The sequence below is a fragment of the Rattus norvegicus genome, chromosome 8 (genome assembly GCF_036323735.1).
Source record: "Rattus norvegicus strain BN/NHsdMcwi chromosome 8, GRCr8, whole genome shotgun sequence".
Taxonomy (NCBI): Eukaryota; Metazoa; Chordata; class Mammalia; order Rodentia; family Muridae; genus Rattus; species Rattus norvegicus.
In genome coordinates, this window is record NC_086026.1 from 74,615,916 (window position 1) to 74,625,076 (window position 9,161).

Here is a 9,161-nt window from a genome sequence, read left to right on the forward strand (position 1 = left end):
ACTTGACTGGCTTTGAAAAGACCTACAGTATTCTGGTGACTACACAGACCTTAAAACAGCTACTTAAACACCCTCAGCTAGACTAAGTATTAGTGATGCTTATGACTTAGTCTACTTTTAAGACAATTTGTGGAGCCTTGTCAAGACAAGGCCTCAAAAAATTGGTTTAAGACTCAGAGTTGTTCCTCTCCACGGAAATCTTTAGTAAAAGGCGAAAGATTTATACGATCTGAAGAGAAACCAGAGTATACAGCCGACTTACTCAATGCATTTCTAGAGTAGCAGAACCTCCTAGTTTACTGATGGTCACTTATAAATTTAAATTTCCGTTTCCTACAGGAATTTCTTCATGATCTTTTGAAATAATATTTTCTTTTTAGTTCTTAAAGCTTTCAGTAATGGAAGTATTTTTTTCCACAAAAATATTTGCATTAGCTGCGGTGTGTTATGGGTATGTAAATGACAAGAGTAATCGCCCTAGCGATTGGCTCTTTTCCCGGGGCTTCCTACAGGGGGCGGGGCGGAGGTTTGCACCTCCTTCTCACCCGGAGCGGCCAGTTTTGTACCTCTGCGCACTGGAATTTGAACTTGGTTTCTTTTAAATAAAGGAGGTTTCCAATGGATTAGACCGCGAGGAACTGTAAAGGACGAAGAAATAACATAATTGGTAGACTCCCTGTTCTGAGGGGTGGGGATTGGCACAGGAGCACAGAGGATTTCAAAGGTGTTGGCAATGTACTCCTCTGCTCTTACTGAGAACAGTAGTTTCTGTAGTGAAACTAAAGTAGATGAAACCTTGCATACTCACAGTACAGATGGGGGGAAATGAAGTTTACCATTTCTAAATTAATGTGGCTGATCATTTCTGTACCAACTTAACGTGCTAAACGAAGGTACTTTTCCCACCGTTGATATATGTGTCGTGTGTGTGTGTGTGTGTGTGTGTGTGTGTGTGTGTGTGCGCGTGCGCGCGCGCGCGCGCGCGCGCTGCCGAGTCAGATGCTGTGGAGCTGGCAAGCTGGCAACTGTGAGCTGACCCACATGAGTGCTGGGAAATGAACTCAGGTCTTCAGGAAGAGCAGCAAGCACTCTGTTGGTGGTGGTGGTGATGGTGATTTTTCAAGACAGGGTTTCTCTGTGTGGCCCTGGCTTTTGGAATTCGCTCTGTCTGTGAAACCTTGAGCTCTACCTGCCTCTGTTTCCCGAGTGCTGGGATTAAAGGTGTGTTCCACCAGGCCCCACTTACAAAATAATTTTTAAAAAAGACTTCTTGTCTTGATATCTTGCAGTGTTTGTGGATAGTATAGAAATTTATTTTTAATTGCGTTTATTTATTTTAAGTTGTGTGTCTGTATGGGTATATGTACCACATGTGTTCAAGTGTATGCTTTGGAAGGCCAGAAGAAGGCTTCAGAAGCCTCGGCAATGAAGTTACAGGCTACTATGAGCTGTGGATGGCTAACAACTGCCTATAACTCCAGTCCTAGAGGGATTGGATGCCTCCAGCCTCACTGGCCATTTAAAATCATAAACACATGCGTACATATAATTTGAAATAATAAATATATATGTATGTAGTTTTTAATTTAATTAAAAAATGTTCTTGAGACACGGTCTCTTTGTGCATCCCTGACTGTCAATCCTGGAACTCTCATAGATCTGGTTAGCTTGGAATTCATAGAGATCCACTGCCTTTGCCTCCCAAGTGCTAGAATCAACGGTGTGGGCTACCACCGCAGCTAACAGTAGTTTTGTTTTGTTTTGTTTTGTTTTTTTTCTTTTTTCTTTTTTTCAGAGCTGGGGACCGAACCCAGGGCCTTGCGCTTGCTAGGCAAGCGCTCTACCACTGAGCTAAATCCCCAACCCCTAACAGTAGTTTTTAACATGTTAGCTTACTCGTGTATCCGAAAGAATGCTGTTCTCTGGTCTGGGAACATAGCTCAGCCAGCACAGTGTTTAACATGCACAAAGCCCTGAGTTTTGATTGTCAGCACTTCATAAAATGGCACCTTGTAAAATTAAATATTTTAAATATACATGCATGCAGTGAATTACTCCGGCAGCTGGATTTCTTTACTCTTGCTTGTCCCCAGTAACCACACAGAAAAACCGAGATATTTCAAGCTGCACTTCAATAGTTGGGCAATATTGGTTTATATTAACCCTTTTGCTAATCAGGCTGCCTTGTCGGAAGCTCCTGCCCTACCCTCTGTTCTGCCCACCCATTGAGAAGTCAGCACATATTGACAAGTGTACAAAAGCATTAAGTCTACAGCCCTTGGAGGAAGACGCTTACAATCTTAGCGCTTGGGAAATACAGGAGGCAGAAAAGTCAGAAGTTCAAGGGCATCCTCAGCTTCATAGGGAGTTGGAGACCAGCCTGGGCTACGTGAGATCCTGTCTCCCAAAAAAAAGTGAGGGGAGGCTGGGAAATGGCTCCTTGGATGAGACCACCAGACCTGATGAACTGAGTCCAATTTCCAGAACTGACGTGGGGGAATTATCTCTGACCTTCAGGTGCGCGCGCGCGCGCACATACACACACACACACACACACACACATAGTTTTAAAAGGAGCTTTACTGTGTAAATCTAACATTTAAATTGGCATATGAGGTTCAGATTTGGAGATAAGAAAGTGCTGATAAAATCAAAGGCTCCATAGTATCCGGTGTTAAGCAGCCACGGCCCATTTCCTGTTTGACATGTGTTGAGGGATCTCTATGGATCAAGACTGTTGTCATAGAGGGCAGTCTTCCCTGGTTTTAATAGTTCTTGACCCTCAGCCAGCAAGAAATGTCAACGAGATCCTGGAGCGAGTGGCTTCTTTCCCTTTGGTGTCCCCTGAACTTTCCCTGTCATTTTTTCCTGCCTTGTGTATGTTATCTACTTTTCCTTGTAGTTTAACCCACTTGAGTGATTGCTTTCCTGGTCACCATTAAGAACCAAATTTACGGGGTTGGGGATTTAGCTCAGTGGTAGAGCGCTTACCTAGGAAGCGCAAGGCCCTGGGTTCGGTCCCCAGCTCCGAAAAAAAGAACCAAAAAAAAAAAAAAAAAAAAAAAAAAGAACCAAATTTACGGTAGAGCAGCTAGGTTCTGCTGGCAGGGAGCCTGCACAAGTGTGTGAGGCCTAATGAGTGGCTGCCCTGCTTGCTGCTGCCTTCACGATGCTCTTAGTAACTTACTCAGCACCAGGATGGAGCTGGCGCCTGGTGACCGCCAAGCAAGCACTTTGTGCTGAGCTGACAAGCAGCCCTTCCTAGGGAGTCTTTAATGTCCTTGTATTTTTATTCTGCTCCAAGCTGCTCAAGGTTTCTGGGAAGAATTGTTTTAATGAAGCCTCTTTCACTCTGTTTATAGGTTTCTGGATATGAAGACGATCATTGGTTTTCTGTTTTTACTTTTTTTTTTTTTTTTTGGTCAGGAACTTACTCTGTAGCCCTTGGGGCCTAGAACTCTCTGTGTAGACTAGGCTGGCCTTGAATACATAGAGATGCACCTGCCTCTGCCTCCCACGTGCTAGGATTAATGGTGTGCACCCTAATGCTGTTTTGTTGTTGTTTTGGGGACAAGGTCTTATGTAGACCAGGATAACACTGGACTCCTGATCATTAAAGTTTTTTTTTTTTTTTTTTTTTTGGTTCTTTTTTTCGGAGCTGGGAACCGAACCCAGGGCTTGAGCTTCCTAGGCAAGCACTCTACCACTGAGCTAAATCCCCAACCCCCAGATTAAAGTTTTAAGTGGGTGGTCTGCCTTGGCTTTGAGGTAGAAGTTGGAGTATAATCCTTTTTTTTTTTTTTTCCTAGAACAAACAGTAAAATTTGGGAGTATTCTGAGGTGGTTAGTAATAGTAATCTTTCCAAGGAAATGGCTCTTTTATTTCCTTTAGGATTTCCCCCAATTGTTGTGTGAGTGTATTATGTGTGTACTTGCCTATGGGCATACATGTGCCTTAGCATGTGTGTAGAGGTCAGTGGGTGACTGTCAGGCACTGCCCCCTCCTTCCCCTCCCCGCCTCCCATGGATTCTAGGAGTGGAACCCAGGTCATCTGGCTTTCACTTCAAGTCTTTGTACATGCTGAGCCATCTTGGTTTGGGGGGGTGATTTTTTGTTTTTTGTTTATTTTTTACACTCTCCTCTTTCTCTTCTTTTGATGTTTGTTTGTTTTTATTGTTTTTTATTAAGTTAATAAATTTTTTAAAAGATTTATTTATTTATTTCATATATATGAGTACACACCAGAAGAGGGCATCAGATCCCATTACAGATGGTTGTGAGCCACTATGTGTTTGCTGGGATTTGAACTCAGGACTTCTGGAAGAGCAGTCAGTGCTCTTAACCACTGAGCTATCTCTCCAGCCCAAAAAATTCTTATTTAAGGGACTTGATTCCTTTGCTGTCCTTCCAGGTCATCTGAAAATAGCCTTTTCTCAAAGGTCATCCAATTGTGCTTTTCAGTCCCCCCCCCTTTTTTTAATCTGTCCTTGGTTTAAAGACGCAGTCATTGACAACTTCTAAGTTCTTAGCCAGAAGATTTGAGGATTTCTTCAATTTACTTTAGGGACCCTTCTCCAATTAGCTTTATAAACCACTTTAAGATAGGCTTCACTTGCTCAACCCTTCCTGGCACACCTACATCCAAAAATAGGTATATATGAAATAAGTGGTATCATTAGAAATACCAGGTTTGGGCTGGAGAGATGGCTCAGTGGTTAAAGAGCACTGACTGCTCTTCCAGACCTCCTGAGTTCAAATCCCAGCAACCACATGGTGGCTCACAACCATCTGTAATGAGATCTGTTGCCCTCTGCTGGTGTGTCTGATGACAACTACAGTGTCCTTATATATAATAAATAAATATTAAAAAAAAATACCAGCTTTAATATGCACAAAGCCAAGAAACCAACAATGCCAGATAGTGCACTGCCTTTTGAACACCCAATAAGAAAGATTGTTTTGTTTTTTGAGATAGGCCCTGGTCCTAGAACTCACTACATAGACCAAGCTGGCCCCCAACTCACAGAGATCTGCCTGTCTCTGCTGTTTGTTCCTTTTTTTTATAGATTTTTTTTTCTGTCTTAGATAGGTTTCACTGCTATGAAGAAAAACCATCACCAAGGCAACTCTTATAAAGGCAAATACGTAATTGCGCCTGGCTCACAGTGTCAGAAATTCAGCCCATTCTCATCATGGTAGGAAGTATGGTAGCACACCGGCAGACATGGTGCTGGAGGAGCCAAGATTTCTACATATTGATCCAAAGGCAGCAAAGAGGAGACTGTCTTCTGCAGATAACCCGAAGAGCGGTCTTTTCTGAAGGCAGCCAGGAGGAGGCTCTCTTCTGAACTGGGTGGAGCCAGAGCACTAGGAGACCTCAAAGCCCGCCTACGCAGTGACACACTTCCTCCAACGAGGTCACACCTCCTAACAGTGCCATTCCCATGGCCAAGCATTTAAACACATGAATTTATGGGGCCAAACGTATTCAAAACATCACAACTTTTATCTTTGACTTATAATGCATGTGTGTTGAGTGTCAGCTATGTGTTCTCAAGCCCACAAACGCTCCCATCACTGGAGTTTCAAGCAGTTGTGAGCTGTCTGTTGTGGATGCCGAGAAGCAAATTCAGGTCCTCTGGAAGCAAGTGACCTTGATGCTGGACCATCTCTCTCTAGCCCCGCTTCTGAATTCGCTTATGCCTTGCCATGTAGGGTTATGGGGGGGTGGGGTCCTATGTCTGCTCTGCCACAGGGCACAAATGCTCAGGGACGCAGGGTGCAGAAAGTTTACTGCGCTTACCTGTGCGGTCACAGGGCGGGTATTGAGCTGTAGGGAAGCCACTGGACACCCCTCCAGGAGTGGAGAAGCAGTCTGAGGCACAGGACACAGCTGGAGCTGGCTTGGGGGTCCCTGGGCCTGCAAAGAGGCCGGGGCCATCTGGTTCTCAGGCCCTTGACATCCAGGCACCACTGGAAGCCACAGAAGAGCTGAGAACAGAGTGGAGGCCCACAAGACTGGATCTAGCCCGGAGCCGAGGGAGAAGTGGGGGAGCTTTAGCTCGTCCCTCAGGGGAGAGTCTTTGGCTTGACGGTGGTGGGCTGCAGGCTTGGTTTGGTTGTGGCCATGCCTGGGAGCACAGAGAGGCCTTCCACGGGAGATTAGATGGCGGCTCTGTAGGCAAAGTCCTTCTCTGTGGCTCCCCACGGCGGATCCCGATGAAAAGAGACAGCCCATGGTTTTAAGACATTTATTGTTGTGGCGGGAAGTGGATGAGTAAAACCTTACCCCACTTCTCAGTGTGGGCCTGAGATTACCTTTTGCAGGGAGGAGTTGATGGGAAGGAAAGTTCATTGGCTAAGCCTCCAGACCTTTAGGTACCTCATTGTATTGGAGATCTGTTTTGAGCCTCTGTGACCTTTGGTCACACCCTCTACCTGTGGAGGGGCTTGGGGTGTTGCCCTTATGTGACTGATAGCCCCAAATCTGTGGAGGGCTGTGGCTAGTGACAGGGACCTGGTACGCCAGGAGTCAGGCAAAGCTCCTACCATCCCTTCAGGGTCACTGGGGCCTTAGCTCAACCAGGAACCAGGGTGTCTTTCACGGTCCCACAATACCATGTCTGTACTCGGTTTTCTGATCTTGTTTTTATTTAATTTCTTATGTTTTCATTGGCTTTCTTCTGTTTTTCCTTCTTTACTCTTGAAGCTGGATGACTGCCTGTTGTTATCATTATATGGTGTTAAGTTGACCCAGGGTCTTCTGCACGAAAGGTGAATGGTTAAGTCCTATATCCCAGTTGTAGCCCTAAGCTAAAGAGAGAAAACCAATGATATTTACAGGAGTTAGGGAGATGGGGTGGTGGGTAAGAGTGCTCTCTGTATAAGCATGAAGATCTGAGCTCGAATCCCAGCACCTATGTAAAATGTGGGTTGTGGGTATGGGAATAATTCCAGCACCATGGGGGTCTGCTGGTTGCCAGCCGAGTTCCAGGCCCAGCGAGAGACCCTGTCTCAAGGGGGAAAGGTGATGTGTAATAGAGCAAGGCGTCTGTCATTCTCTGGTCTTTGTGCATGCACATGGCTATATGCATACGCCACACACCCATGCACACTCCACACAATCTACACTCTCTAGAAATAGTCCTAAGGACACGCAGCATTCATTAAAGGACGTACTAAAAGCTGGGCATGGTGACTCACATTTGTAACTGCAACATTCAGGAGACTGGGGCAGAAGGATTGCTTTCGATTCCGAAGTATCTTATATTTTATTTTATTTTATTTTATTTCTTTTTTCTTTTTTTTTCCGGAGCTGAGGACCGAACCTGTCCCGCGCTATCGTCTCCCCAGCAAGAACACGCGCGGGCACCAGGATCCTTCTGCAGCAAAGCGTTTATTACATCTTGAAGAGGAGAGAGCGAGCCCCAGAATGGCGCTGCTTATATACACCCTAATGTGGCGTGTCCACGCCTGATTGGTCGCTTACCCATGATCTCATTGGCATGCCCCGGGGTGGGCAAAGACTTGGCGCGAACACACTCTTGCACATGCGCACACAGCTAGTTTCCTGAAAGGAAGTCAGGCTGGCGCAGCGGAAGCCAGCGCCATCTTGTAATGGCGAATGTTATCACGGCTTTCCACACGAACCCAGGGTCTTGCACTTGCTAGGCAAGCGCTCTACCACTGAGCTAAATCCCCAACCCCCCATATTTTATTTTTAATTATGTGTGCGCACACATGAATGCATAAAATGAACACTGTTTTTAAAAGACACATTTTTATTTGTGTCTGGGCATTCGTAGAGGGCAGAGCAGGGCATCAGATCCCTCTGAGCTGGAGTTACAGATGTTTTCAGGATCTCAGCTTGTTACTTGGGTGCTTGGATCTGAGTTCCTCACGATCTCACATCAGGTGCTCTAACCACTGGGCAACCCTCCCAGCTCCCCTACTAGAACGTTTCTTACAGAGCGAGAGTGACACTCAGAAAAAAAGCTCACCATTGTCCCCACCCCATCTCCATAGTCCTGGGCCAGAGACTTTACCAACAGGGAGAAGACGAATGGTCTCCCAAAGGAACGGGCTTCCTTTGTAACAGAGCACAGAGAGGCCCCATGCAAGCAGGTTGAGATGTTGTGCAGCTCAATGGTAGAGCACTTCTCCAGTGTGAGCGTGGCTCTGGGCTTAATCCCTAGCTAGGCAAATAACAACAATAATAAAAACAACAACAACAACACCTAGGTAAAGAGGAGCGATCCTGGCTGTTGTATGGAAGGGCAATTGGGAGACTGTCAATCTTACTGGGTTTATGGGCTAATCTGTAGGCTGGGCATATTTCCAGGAGAGTAAACAGCTGGAGTCACAACATATGAACACCAACTCAGGGAACTATTCCTTCCCAGGAGTCTAAACAACCGAGCATCGTACAGTGCTGAGTGGGTTTTAACGTCTGGGTGTTGTCGGGGACAAAAACCAGTGAAAGGTCTGCAAAGACACTGTCAGCATTTGTGAGGCCGAGACAGGGGGATGGCTGCATGCTTGAGGCCCCAGCACCTGTGAAGCTGAGGCAGGAGGACTGCTGCACATTTGAGGCCAGCCTTTTTTTTTGAGTTTGAGTTTCAGGCCAGCCTGTGCAGAACGAAACCCTGTCTCATAAAACCCAAAACCCTGTAACAAAACCAAACAAATAAACAAAACAAAACAAACAAACAAACACACACACACACACAAAAAAAAACCAAAAACAAAATCAAGCCAGTTGTGGTGGCATATGCTTTTAATCCCAGTACTCAGGAAGTAGAGGCAGGGGGATCCCAGTGAGTTTATGAACAGCCTGATCTACATGGTAAGGTCCAACCCAATCAGGGCTATATAGTGAGAACTTTTCTAAGCAACAATAAACCAAAACCAACCAAAAACCAACCAAATAACAACCAACTAACCAAACAAACAAGAAACCCCCACTGTTATGCCATTACTGTGGGTATACTCCCTGCAGTCATGGTGAGCATACCCCTGCAGTCACTGTGGATGTACCCCTTTCTGGGTGATAAGAGTGGCAACTTCAGAGGCTCTGAAGGGATGAGATGGACTCGATTCCCTCTACTGACATTACTAAATAAACAAACAAGCAGACAGTAATAACACACCCCAGAAATGG

The 9,161-nt window shown here is 45.6% G+C and overlaps 1 non-coding gene across 1 annotated transcript; it reads right to left on the reverse strand.

The window, feature by feature from the left end:
• Nucleotides 1-133: 133 nt before the first annotated feature.
• Nucleotides 134-249, reverse strand: LOC120094549 (U5 spliceosomal RNA). The gene has a single exon (XR_005488827.1). It is a non-coding gene; the product is annotated as a U5 spliceosomal RNA (small nuclear RNA).
• Nucleotides 250-9,161: the final 8,912 nt, after the last annotated feature.